Raw genomic sequence first — 14,089 nt, forward strand, 5'->3', positions numbered from 1 at the left:
TGGCAGCAGGAGTGAAAAGAGAGGAGCAGAGCCCTGGGACCCGTTTGACAAAATCCGGCTTCCCACGGGAAAGTCTTTCTCCACGTGCAGACATGCTCCCAGCTGCCTGTGGCAAGGGGAAGGAAATGCCATACACTGACCTGGAAGAGACCACAGGGCCCAGGCACAGTCTGAACCCTTCCCTCAACCCGGCGGTTTTGCTAGCAGGAGTTCAACCCCAACGAACACAGCCCGGAGACCCCTGGGGCAAAAACGGCTTCCGACGAACAATAGGTGCTTGCTGTGGAACACCTATCCCAAGTGGGGGTAGCCAGCTCAACAAAATGCCACACACCCAGGTGTAAGAAACAACATTGCCAGGCATGGTCTAAGCCCCTCACCTCGTCCCTGTGCTTTGGGGAGCCGGAGGGACAGCCGAGGCACACGGCCCTGAGACCCCTTTGCAAAAAGCCGGCTTCCCACAGAGACAGTTTTCCTGAGGTGCAGACCCTATCCCAAGTGGTTGTGGCAAGGTAAAGCAAATGCCCTCCACTTCTCTGGAAGAAACCACAGTGCCCAGCCATGTTCTAAGCCCTCCCATCCTCCCTGGGCTTCTGGCAGCAGGAGTGAAAAGAGAGGAGCAGAGCACTTGGACCCGTTTGACAAAACCCGGCTTCCCACGGGAAAGTCTTTCTCCACGTGCAGACATGCTCCCAGGTGTCTGTGGCAAGGGGAAGGAAATGCCATACACTGACCTGGAAGAGACTACAGGGCCCAGGCACAGTCTGAACCCTTTCCTCAACCCGGCGATTTTGCTAACAGGAGTTGAACCCCAAGGAACACAGCCCGGAGACCCCTGGGGCAAAAACGGCTTCCGACGAACAATAGGTGCTTGCTGTGGAACACCTATCCCAAGTGGGGGTAGCCAGCTCAACAAAATGCCACACACCCAGGTGTAAGAAACAACATTGCCCAGGCATGGTCTAAGTCCCTCACCTCGTCCCTGTGCTTTGGGGAGCCGGAGGGACACCCAAGGCCCAGGGCCCTGAGACCCCTTTGCAAAATGCCGGCTTCCCACGGAAACAGTTTTCCTGAGGTGCAGACCCTATCCCAAGTGGTTGTGGCAAGGTAAAGCAAATGCCCTCCACTTCTCTGGAAGAAACCACAGTGCCCAGCCATGTTCTAAGCCCTCCCATCCTCCCTGGGCTTCTGGCAGCAGGAGTGAAAAGAGAGGAGCAGAGCCGTGGGACCCGTTTGACAAAACCCGGCTTCCCACGGGAAAGTCTTTCTCCACGTGCAGACATGCTCCCAGGTGCCTGGGGCAAGGGGAAGGAAATGCCATACACTGACCTGGAAGAGAGCACAGGGCCCAGGCACAGTCTGAACCCTTCCCTCAACCCGGCGGTTTTGCTAGCAGGAGTTCAACCCCAACGAACACAGCCCGGAGAACCCTGGGGAAAAACGGCTTCCGACGAACAATAGGTGCTTGCTGTGGAACACCTATCCCAAGTGGGGGTAGCCAGCTCAACAAAATGCCACACACCCAGGTGTAAGAAACAACATTGCCCAGGCATGGTCTAAGCCCCTCACCTCGTCCCTGTGCTTTGGGGAGCCGGAGGGACACCCGAGGCCCACGGCCCTGAGACCCCTTTGCAAAAAGCCGGCTTCCCACGGAGACAGTTTTCCTGAGGTGCAGACCCTATCCCAAGTGGTTTTGGCAAGGTAAAGCAAATGCCCTCCACTTCTCTGGAAGAAACCACAGTGCCCAGCCATGTTCTAAGCCCTCCCATCCTCCCTGGGCTTCTGGCAGCAGGAGTGAAAAGAGAGGAGCAGAGCACTGGGACCTGTTTGACAAAAACCGGCTTCCCACGGGAAAGTCTTTCTCCACGTGCAGACATGCTCCCAGGTGCCTGGGGCAAGGGGAAGGAAATGCCAAACACTGACCTGGAAGAGACCACAGGGCCCAGGCACAGTCTGAACCCTTCCCTCAACCCGGCGGTTTTTCTAGCAGGAGTTCAACCACAACGAACACAGCCCGGAGACCCTTGGGGCAAAATCGGCTTCCGACGAACAATAGGTGCTTGCTGTGGAACACCTATCCCAAGTGGGGGTAGCCAGCTCAACAAAATGCCACACACCCAGGTGTAAGAAACAACATTGCCCAGGCATGGTCTAAGCCCCTCACCTCGTCCCTGTGCTTTGGGGAGCCGTAGGGACACCGAGGCCCACGGCCCTGAGACCCCTTTGCAAAAAGCCGGCTTCCCACGGAAACAGTTTTCCTGAGGTGCAGACCCTATCCCAAGTGGTTGTGGCAAGGTAAAGCAAATGCCCTCCACTTCTCTGGAAGAAACCACAGTGCCCAGCCATGTTCTAAGCCCTCCCATCCTCCCTGGGCTTCTGGCAGCAGGAGTGAAAAGAGAGGAGCAGAGCACTGGGACCCGTTTGACAAAAACCGGCTTCCCACGGGAAAGTCTTTCTCCACGTGCAGACATGCACCCAGGTGCCTGTGGCAAGGGGAAGGAAATGCCATACACTGACCTGGAAGAGACCACAGGGCCCAGGCACAGTCTGAACCCTTCCCTCAACCCGGCGGTTTTGCTAGCAGGAGTTCGACCCCAACGTACACAGCCCGGAGACCCCTGGGGCAAAAACGTCTTCCGACGAACAATAGGTGCTTGCTGTGGAACACCTATCCCAAGTGGGGGTAGCCAGCTCAACAAAATGCCACATACCCAGGTGTAAGAAACAACATTGCCCAGGCATGGTCTAAGCCCCTCACCTCATCCCTGTGCTTTGGGGATCCGGAGGGTCACCCGAGGCCCACGGCCCTGAGACCTCTTTCAAAACGCCGGCTTCCAACGGAAACAGTTTTCCTGAGGTGCAGACCCTATCCCAAGTGGTTGTGGCAAGGTAAAGCAAATCCCCTCCACTTCTCTGGAAGAAACCACAGTGCCCAGCCATGTTCTAAGCCCTCCCATCCTCCCTGGGCTTCTGGCAGCAGGAGTGAAAAGAGAGGAGCAGAGCCCTGGGACCCGTTTGACAAAATCCGGCTTCCCACGGGAAAGTCTTTCTCCACGTGCAGACATGCTCCCAGCTGCCTGTGGCAAGGAGAAGGAAATGCCATACACTGAGCTGGAAGAGACCACAGGGCCCAGGCACAGTCTGAACCCTTCCCTCAACCCGGCGGTTTTGCTAGCAGGAGTTCAACCCTAACGAACACAGCCCGGAGACCCCTGGGGCAAAAACGGCTTCCGACGAACAATAGGTGCTTGCTGTGGAACACCTATCCCAAGTGGGGGTAGCCAGCTCAACAAAATGCCACACACCCAGGTGTAAGAAACAACATTGCCAGGCATGGTCTAAGCCCCTCACCTCGTCCCTGTGCTTTGGGGAGCCGGAGGGACAGCCGAGGCACACGGCCCTGAGACCCCTTTGCAAAAAGCCGGCTTCCCACAGAGACAGTTTTCCTGAGGTGCAGACCCTATCCCAAGTGGTTGTGGCAAGGTAAAGCAAATGCCCTCCACTTCTCTGGAAGAAACCACAGTGCCCAGCCATGTTCTAAGCCCTCCCATCCTCCCTGGGCTTCTGGCAGCAGGAGTGAAAAGAGAGGAGCAGAGCACTTGGACCCGTTTGACAAAACCCGGCTTCCCACGGGAAAGTCTTTCTCCACGTGCAGACATGCTCCCAGGTGTCTGTGGCAAGGGGAAGGAAATGCCATACACTGACCTGGAAGAGACTACAGGGCCCAGGAACAGTCTGAACCCTTTCCTCAACCCGGCGATTTTGCTAACAGGAGTTCAACCCCAAGGAACACAGCCCGGAGACCCCTGGGGCAAAAACGGCTTCCGACGAACAATAGGTGCTTGCTGTGGAACACCTATCCCAAGTGGGGGTAGCCAGCTCAACAAAATGCCACACACCCAGGTGTAAGAAACAACATTGCCCAGGCATGGTCTAAGTCCCTCACCTCGTCCCTGTGCTTTGGGGAGCCGGAGGGACACCCAAGGCCCAGGGCCCTGAGACCCCTTTGCAAAATGCCGGCTTCCCACGGAAACAGTTTTCCTGAGGTGCAGACCCTATCCCAAGTGGTTGTGGCAAGGTAAAGCAAATGCCCTCCACTTCTCTGGAAAAAACCACAGTGCCCAGCCATGTTCTAAGACCTCCCATCCTCCCTGGGCTTCTGGCAGCAGGAGTGAAAAGAGAGGAGCAGAGCCGTGGGACCCGTTTGACAAAACCCGGCTTCCCACGGGAAAGTCTTTCTCCACGTGCAGACATGCTCCCAGGTGCCTGTGGCAAGGGGAAGGAAATGCCATACACTGACCTGGAAGAGACCACAGGGCCCAGGCACAGTCTGAACCCTTCCCTCAACCCGTCGGTTTTGCTAGCAGGAGTTCAACCCCAACGAACACAGCCCGGAGACCCCTGAGGCAAAAACGGCTTCCGACGAACAATAGGTGCTTGCTGTGGAACACCTATCCCAAGTGGGGGTAGCCAGCTCAACAAAATGCCACACACCCAGGTGTAAGAAACAACATTGCCCAGGCATGGTCTAAGCCCCTCACCTCGTCCCTGTGCTTTGGGGAGCCGGAGGGACACCCGAGGCCCACGGCCCTGAGACCCCTTTGCAAAAAGCCGGCTTCCCACGGAGACAGTTTTCCTGAGGTGCAGACCCTATCCCAAGTGGTTGTGGCAAGGTAAAGCAAATGCCCTCCACTTCTCTGGAAGAAACCACAGTGCCCAGCCATGTTCTAAGCCCTCCCATCCTCCCTGGGCTTCTGGCAGCAGGAGTGAAAAGAGAGGAGCAGAGCACTGGGACCCGTTTGACAAAAACCGGCTTCCCACGGGAAAGTCTTTCTCCACGTGCAGACATGCTCCCAGGTGCCTGGGGCAAGGGGAAGGAAATGCCATACACTGACCTGGAAGAGACCACAGGGCCCAGGCACAGTCTGAACCCTTCCCTCAACCCGGCGGTTTTGCTAGCAGGAGTTCAACCCCAACGAACACAGCCCGGAGAACCCTGGGGAAAAACGGCTTCCGACGAACAATAGGTGCTTGCTGTGGAACACCTATCCCAAGTGGGGGTAGTCAGCTCAACAAAATGCCACACACCCAGATGTAAGAAACAACATTGCCCAGGCATGGTCTAAGCCCCTCACCTCGTCCCTGTGCTTTGGGGAGCCGGAGGAACACCCGAGGCCCACGGCCCTGAGACCCCTTTGCAAAAAGCCGGCTTCCCACGGAGACAGTTTTCCTGAGGTGCAGACCCTATCCCAAGTGGTTGTGGCAAGGTAAAGCAAATGCCCTCCACTTCTCTGGAAGAAACCACAGTGCCCAGCCATGTTCTAAGCCCTCCCATCCTCCCTGGGCTTCTGGCAGCAGGAGTGAAAAGAGAGGAGCAGAGCCGTGGGACCCGTTTGACAAAACCCGGCTTCCCACGGGAAAGTCTTTCTCCACGTGCAGACATGCTCCCAGGAGCCTGTGGCAAGGGGAAGGAAATGCCATACACTGACCTGGAAGAGACCACAGGGCCCAGGCACAGTCTGAACCCTTCCCTCAACCCGGCGGTTTTGCTAGCAGGAGTTCAACCCCAAGGAACACAGCCCGGAGACCCCTGAGGCAAAAACGGCTTCCGACGAACAATAGGTGCTTGCTGTGGAACACCTATCCCAAGTGGGGGTAGTCAGCTCAACAAAATGCCACACACCCAGGTGTAAGAAACAACATTGCCCAGGCATGGTCTAAGCCCCTCACCTCGTCCCTGTGCTTTGGGGAGCCGGAGGGACACCCGAGGCCCACGGCCCTGAGACCCCTTTGCAAAAAGCCGGCTTCCCACGGAGACAGTTTTCCTGAGGTGCAGACCCTATCCCAAGTGGTTGTGGCAAGGTAAAGCAAATGCCCTCCACTTCTCTGGAAGAAACCACAGTGCCCAGCCATGTTCTAAGCCCTCCCATCCTCCCTGGGCTTCTGGCAGCAGGAGTGAAAAGAGAGGAGCAGAGCACTGGGACCCGTTTGACAAAAACCGGCTTCCCACGGGAAAGTCTTTCTCCACGTGCAGACATGCTCCCAGGTGCCTGGGGCAAGGGGAAGGAAATGCCATACACTGACCTGGAAGAGACCACAGGGCCCAGGCACAGTCTGAACCCTTCCCTCAACCCGGCGGTTTTGCTAGCAGGAGTTCAACCCCAACGAACACAGCCCGGAGAACCCTGGGGAAAAACGGCTTCCGACGAACAATAGGTGCTTGCTGTGGAACACCTATGCCAAGTGAGGGTAGCCAGCTCAACAAAATGCCACATACCCAGGTGTAAGAAACAACATTGCCCAGGCATGGTCTAAGCCGCTCACCTCGTCCCTGTGTTTTGGGGAGCCGTAGGGACACCGAGGCCCACGGCCCTGAGACCCCTTTGCAAAAAGCCGGCTTCCCACGGAAACAGTTTTCCTGAGGTGCAGACCCTATCCCAAGTGGTTGTGGCAAGGTAAAGCAAATGCCCTCCACTTCTCTGGAAGAAACCACAGTGCCCAGCCATGTTCTAAGCCCTCCCATCCTCCCTGGGCTTCTGGCAGCAGGAGTGAAAAGAGAGGAGCAGAGCACTGGGACCCGTTTGACAAAACCCGGCTTCCCACGGGAAAGTCTTTCTCCACGTGCAGACATGCTCCCAGGTGCCTGGGGCAAGGGGAAGGAAATGCCATACACTGACCTGGAAGAGACCACAGGGCCCAGGCACAGTCTGAACCCTTCCCTCAACCCGGCGGTTTTGCTAGCAGGAGTTCAACCCCAACGAACACAGCCCGGAGAACCCTGGGGAAAAACGGCTTCCGACGAACAATAGGTGCTTGCTGTGGAACACCTATCCCAAGTGGGGGTAGCCAGCTCAACAAAATGCCACACACCCAGGTGTAAGAAACAACATTGCCCAGGCATGGTCTAAGCCCCTCACCTCGTCCCTGTGCTTTGGGGAGCCGGAGGGACACCGAGGCCCACGGCCCTGAGACCCCTTTGCCAAAAGCCGGCTTCCCACGGAAACAGTTTTCCTGAGGTGCAGACCCTATCCCAAGTGGTTGTGGCAAGGTAAAGCAAATGCCCTCCACTTCTCTGGAAGAAACCACAGTGCCCAGCCATGTTCTAAGCCCTCCCATCTTCCCGGGGCTTCTGGCAGCAGGAGTGAAAAGAGAGGAGCAGAGCACTGGGACCCGATTGACAAAACCCGGCTTCCCACGGGAAAGTCTTTCTCCACGTGCAGACATGCTCCCAGGTGCCTGTGGCAAGGGGAAGGAAATGCCATACACTGACCTGGAAGAGACCACAGGGTCCAGGCACAGTCTGAACCCTTCACTCAACCCGGCGGTTTTCCTAGCAGGAGTTCAACCCCAACGAACACAGCCCGGAGACCCTGGGGCAAAAACGTCTTCCGACGAACAATAGGTGCTTGCTGTGGAACACCTATCCCAAGTGGGGGTAGCCAGCTCAACAAAATGCCACACACCCAGGTGTAAGAAACAACATTGCCCAGGCATGGTCTAAGCCCCTCACCTCGTCCCTGTGCTTTGGGAAGCCGGAGGGACACCCGAGGCCCACGGCCCTGAGACCCCTTTGCAAAAAGCCGGCTTCCCACGGAAACAGTTTTCCTGAGGTGCAGACCCTCTCCCAAGTGCTTGTGGCAAGGTAAAGCAAATGCCCTCCACTTCTCTGGAAGAAACCACAGTGCCCAGCCATGTTCTAAGCCCTCCCATCCTCCCTGGGCTTCTGGCAGCAGGAGTGAAAAGAGAGGAGCAGAGCACTGGGACCCGTTTGACAAAACCCGGCTTTCCACGGGAAAGTCTTTCTCCACGTGCAGACATGCACCCAGGTGCCGGTGGAAAGGGGAAGGAAATGCCATACACTGACCTGGAAGAGACCACAGGGCCCAGGCACAGTCTGAACCCTTCCCTCAACCCGGCGGTATTGCTAGCAGGAGTTCAACCCCAACGAACACAGCCCGGAGACCCCTGGGGCAAAAACGGCTTCAGACGAACAATAGGTGCTTGCTGTGGAACACCTATCCCAAGTGGGGGTAGCCAGCTCAACAAAATGCCACACACCCAGGTGTAAGAAACAACATTGCCAGGCATGGTCTAAGCCCCTCACCTCATCCCTGTGCTTTGGGGAGCCGGAGGGACACCCGACGCCCACGGCCCTGTGACCCCTTTGCAAAAAGCCGGCTTCCCACGGAAACAGTTTTCCTGAGGTGCAGACCCTATCCCAAGTGGTTGTGGCAAGATAAAGCAAATGCCCTCCACTTCTCTGGAAGAAACCACAGTGCCCAGCCATGTTCTAAGCCCTCCCATCCTCCCTGGGCTTCTGGCAGCAGGAGTGAAAAGAGAGGAGCAGAGCACTGGGACCCGTTTGACAAAACCCGGCTTCCCACGGGAAAGTCTTTCTCCACGTGCAGACATGCTCCCAGGTGCCTGTGGAAAGGGGAAGGAAATGCCATACACTGACCTGGAAGAGACCACAGGGCCCAGGCACAGTCTGAACCCTTCCCTCAACCCGGCGGTATTGCTAGCAGGAGTTCAAGCCCAACGAACACAACACGGAGACCCCTGGGGCAAAAACGGCTTCCGACGAACAATAGGCGCTAGCTGTGGAAAACCTATCCCAAGTGGGGGTAGCGAGCTCAACAAAATGCCACACACCCAGTGTAAGAAACAACATTGCCCAGGCATGGTCTAAACCCCTCACCTCGTCCCTGTGCTTTGGGTAGCCGGAGGGACAGCCGAGGCACTCGGCCCTGAGACCCCTTTGCAAAAAGCCGGCTTCCCACGGAGACAGTTTTCCTGAGGTGCAGACCCTATCCCAAGTGGTTGTGGCAAGGTAAAGCAAATGCCCTCCACTTCTCTGGAAGAAACCACAGTGCCCAGCCATGTTCTAAGCCCTCCCATCCTCCCTGGGCTTCTGGCAGCAGGAGTGAAAAGAGAGGAGCAGAGCACTGGGACCCGTTTGACAAAACCCGGCTTCCCACGGGAGAGTCTTTCTCCACGTGCAGACATGCTCCCAGGTGTCTGGGGCAAGGGGAAGGAAATGCCATACACTGACCTGGAAGAGACCACAGGGCCCAGGCACAGTCTGAACCCTTCCCTCAACCCGGCGGTTTTGCTAGCAGGAGTTCAACCCCAACGAACACAGCCCAGAGACCCCTGGGGCAAAAACTGCTTCCGAGGAACAATAGGTGCTTGCTGTGGAACACCTATCCCAAGTGGGGGTAGCCAGCTCAACAAAATGCCACACACCCAGGTGTAAGAAACAACATTGCCCAGCCATGGTTTAAGCCCCTCACCTCGTCCCTGTGCTTTTGGCATCCGGAGGGACACCCGAGGCCCACGGCCCTGAGACCCCTTTGCAAAACGCCGGCTTCCCACGGAAACAGTTTTCCTGAGGTGCAGACCCTATCCCAATCGGTTGTGGCAAGGTAAAGCAAATGCCCTCCACTTCTCTGGAAGAAACCACAGTGCCCAGCCATGTTCTAAGCCCTCCCATCCTCCCTGGGCTTCTGGCAGCAGGAGTGAAAAGAGAGGAGCAGAGCCCTGGGACCCGTTTGACAAAACCCGGCTTCCCACGGGAAAGTCTTTCTCCACGGGCAGACATGCACCCAGGTGTCTGGGGCAAGGGGAAGGAAATGCCATACACTGACCTGGAAGAGACCACAGGGCCCAGGCACAGTCTGAACCCTTCCCTCAACCCGGCGGTTTTGCTAGCAGGAGTTCGACCCCAACGAACACAGCCCGGAGACCCCTGAGGCAAAAACGGCTTCCGACGAACAATAGGTGCTTGCTGTGGAACACCTATCCCAAGTGGGGGTAGCCAGCTCAACAAAATGCCACACACCCTGGTGTAAGAAACAACATTGCCCAGGCATGGTCTAAGCCCCTCACCTCGTCCCTGTGCTTTGGGGAGCCGGAGGGACACCCGAGGCCCATGGCCCTGAGACCCCTTTGCAAAAAGCCGGCTTCCCACGGAAACAGTTTTCCTGAGGTGCAGACCCTATCCCAAGTGATTGTGGAAAGGTAAAGCAAATGCCCTCCACTTCTCTGGAAGAAACCACAGTGCCCAGCCATGTTCTAAGCCCTCCCATCCTCCCGGGGCTTGTGGCAGCAGGAGTGAAAAGAGAGGAGCAGAGCACTGGGACCCGTTTGACAAAACCCGGCTTCCCACGGGAAAGTCTTTCTCCACGTGCAGACATGCTCCCAGGTGCCTGTGGCAAGGGGAAGGAAATGCCATACACTGACCTGGAAGAGACCACAGGGCCCAGGCACAGTCTGAACCCTTCCCTCAACCCGGCGGTATTGCTAGCAGGAGTTCAACCCCAACGAACACAGCACGGAGACCCCTGGGGCAAAAACGGCTTCCGACGAACAATAGGCGCTTGCTGTGGAACACCTATCCCAAGTGGGGGTAGCCAGCTCAACAAAATGCCACACACCCAGGTGTAAGAAACAACATTGCCCAGGCATGGTCTAAGCCCCTCACCTCGTCCCTGTGCTTTGGGGAGCCGAAGGGACACCCGAGGCCCACGGCCCTGAGACCCCTTTGCAAAACGCCGGCTTCCCACGGATACAGTTTTCCTGAGGTGCAGACCCTCTCCCAAGTGGTTGTGGCAAGGTAAAGCAAATGCCCTCCACTTCTCTGGAAGAAACCACAGTGCCCAGCCATGTTCTAAGCCCTCCCATCCTCCCTGGGCTTCTGGCAGCAGGAGTGAAAAGAGAGGAGCAGAGCACTGGGACCCGTTTGACAAAACCCGGCTTCCCACGGGAAAGTCTTTCTCCACGTGCAGACATGCTCCCAGGTGCCTGTGGCAAGGGGAAGGAAATGCCATACACTGACCTGGAAGAGACCACAGGGCCCAGGCACAGTCTGAACCCTTCCCTCAACCCGGCGGTTTTGCTAGCAGGAGTTCAACCCCAACGAACACAGCCCGGAGACACTTGGGGCAAAAACGGCTTCCGACGAACAATAGGTGCTTGCTGTGGAACACCTATCCCAAGTGGGGGTAGCCAGCTCAACAAAATGCCACACACCCAGGTGTAAGAAACAACATTGCCCAGGCATGGTCTAAGCCCCTCACCTCGTCCCTGTGCTTTGGGGAGCCGGAGGGACAGCCGAGGCACTCGGCCCTGAGACCCCTTTGCAAAAAGCCGGCTTCCCACGGAGACAGTTTTCCTGAGGTGCAGACCCTATCCCAAGTGGTTGTGGCAAGGTAAAGCAAATGCCCTCCACTTCTCTGGAAGAAACCACAGTGCCCAGCCATGTTCTAAGCCCTCCCATCCTCCCTGGGCTTCTGGCAGCAGGAGTGAAAAGAGAGGAACAGAGCCCTGGGACCCGTTTGACAAAACCCGGCTTCCCACGGGAGAGTCTTTCTCCACGTGCAGACATGCTCCCAGGTGTCTGGGGCAAGGGGAAGGAAATGCCATACACTGACCTGGAAGAGACCACAGGGCCCAGGCACAGTCTGAACCCTTCCCTCAACCCCGCGGTTTTGCTAGCAGGAGTTCAACCCCAGCGAACACAGCCCAGAGACCCCTGGGGCAAAAACGGCTTCCGAGGAACAATAGGTGCTTGCTGTGGAACACCTATCCCAAGTGGGGGTAGCCAGCTCAACAAAATGCCACACACCCAGGTGTAAGAAACAACATTGCCCAGCCATGGTTTAAGCCCCTCACGTCGTCCCTGTGCTTTTGGGATCCGGAGGGACACCCGAGGCCCACGGCCCTGAGACCCCTTTGCAAAACGCCGGCTTCCCATGGAAACAGTTTTCCTGAGGTGCAGACCCTATCCCAATCGGTTGTGGCAAGGTAAAGCAAATGCCCTCCACTTCTCTGGAAGAAACCACAGTGCCCAGCCATGTTCTAAGCCCTCCCATCCTCCCTGGGCTTCTGGCAGCAGGAGTGAAAAGAGAGGAGCAGAGCCCTGGGACCCGTTTGACAAAACCCGGCTTCCCACGGGAAAGTCTTTCTCCACGGGCAGACATGCTCCCAGGTGTCTGGGGCAAGGGGAAGGAAATGCCATACACTGACCTGGAAGAGACCACAGGGCCGAGGCACAGTCTGAACCCTTCCCTCAACCCGGCGGTTTTCCTAGCAGGAGTTCGACCCCAACGAACACAGCCCGGAGACCCCTGAGGCAAAAACGGCTTCCGACGGACAATAGGTGCTTGCTGTGGAACACCTATCCCAAGTGGGGGTAGCCAGCTCAACAAAATGCCACACACCCAGGTGTAAGAAACAACATTGCCCAGGCATGGTCTAAGCCCCTCACCTCGTCCCTGTGCTTTGGGGAGCCGTAGGGACACCTAGGCCCACGGCCCTGAGACCCCTTTGCAAAAAGCCGGCTTCCCACGGAAACAGTTTTCCTAAGGTGCAGACCCTATCCCAAGTGGTTGTGGCAAGGTAAAGCAAATGCCCTCCACTTCTCTGGAAGAAACCACAGTGCCCAGCCATGTTCTAAGCCCTCCCATCCTCCCTGGGCTTCTGGCAGCAGGAGTGAAAAGAGAGGAGCAGAGCACTGGGACCTGTTTGACAAAACCCGGCTTCCCACGGGAAAGTCTTTCTCCACGAGCAGACATGCTCCCAGGTGCCTGTGGCAAGGGGAAGGAAATGCCATACACTGACCTGGAAGAGACCACAGGGCCCAGGCACAGTCTGAACCCTTCCCTCAACCCGGCGGTTTTGCTAGCAGGAGTTCAACCCCAACGAACACAGCCCGGAGACCCCTGGGGCAAAAAAGGTTTCCGACGAACAATAGGTGTTTGCTGTGGAACACCTATCCCAACTGGGGGTAGCCAGCTCAACAAAATGGCACACACCCAGGTGTAAGAAACAACATTGCCCAGGCATGGTCTAAGCCCCTCACCTCGTCCCTGTGCTTTGGGGAGCCGGAGGGACACCCGAGGCCCACGGCCCTGAGACCCCTTTGCAAAAAGCCGGCTTCCCACGGAAACAGTTTTCCTGAGGTGCAGACCCTATCCCAAGTGGTTGTGGCAAGGTAAAGCAAATGCCCTCCACTTCTCTGGAAGAAACCACAGTGCCCAGCCATGTTCTAAGCCCTCCCATCCTCCCTGGGTTTCTGGCAGCAGGAGTGAAAAGAGAGGAGCAGAGCACTGGGACCCGTTTGACAAAACCCGGCTTCCCACGGGAAAGTCTTTCTCCACGTGCAGACATGCTCCCAGGTGCCTGTGGCAAGGGGAAGGAAATGCCATACACTGACCTGGAAGAGACCACAGGGCCCAGGCACAGTCTGAACCCTTCCCTCAACCCGGCGGTATTGCTAGCAGGAGTTCAACCCCAACGAACACAGCACGGAGACCCCTGAGGCAAAAACGGCTTCCGACGAACAATAGGCGCTTGCTGTGGAACACCTATCCCAAGTGGGGGTAGCCAGCTCAACAAAATGCCACACACCCAGGTGTAAGAAACAACATTGCCCAGGCATGGTCTAAGCCCCTCACCTCGTCCCTGTGCTTTGGGGAGCCGGAGGGACACCCGAGCACCACGGCCCTGAGACCCCTTTGCAAAACGCCGGCTTCCCACGGATACAGTTTTCCTGAGGTGCAGACCCTCTCCCAAGTGGTTGTGGCAAGGTAAAGCAAATGCCCTCCACTTCTCTGGAAGAAACCACAGTGCCCAGCCATGTTCTAAGCCCTCCCATCCTCCCTGGGCTTCTGGCAGCAGGAGTGAAAAGAGAGGAGCAGAGCACTGGGACCCGTTTGACAAAACCCGGCTTCCCACGGGAAAGTCTTTCTCCACGTGCAGACATGCTCTCAGGTGCCTGTGGCAAGGGGAAGGAAATGCCATACACTGACCTGGAAGAGACCACAGGGCCCAGGCACAGTCTGAACCCTTCCCTCAATCCGGCGGTATTGCTAGCAGGAGTTCAACCCCAACGAACACAGCACGGAGACCCCTGGGGCAAAAACGGCTTCCGACGAACAATAGGCGCTTGCTGTGGAAAACCCATCCCAAGTGGGGGTAGCCAGCTCAACAAAATGCCACACACCCAGGTGTAAGAAACAATATTGCCCAGGCATGGTCTAAGCCCCTCACCTCGTCCCTGTGCTTTGGGGAGCCGGAGGGACACCCG

The sequence above is a fragment of the Ursus arctos genome, unplaced genomic scaffold (genome assembly GCF_023065955.2).
Source record: "Ursus arctos isolate Adak ecotype North America unplaced genomic scaffold, UrsArc2.0 scaffold_43, whole genome shotgun sequence".
NCBI classification, from domain to species: domain Eukaryota; kingdom Metazoa; phylum Chordata; class Mammalia; order Carnivora; family Ursidae; genus Ursus; species Ursus arctos.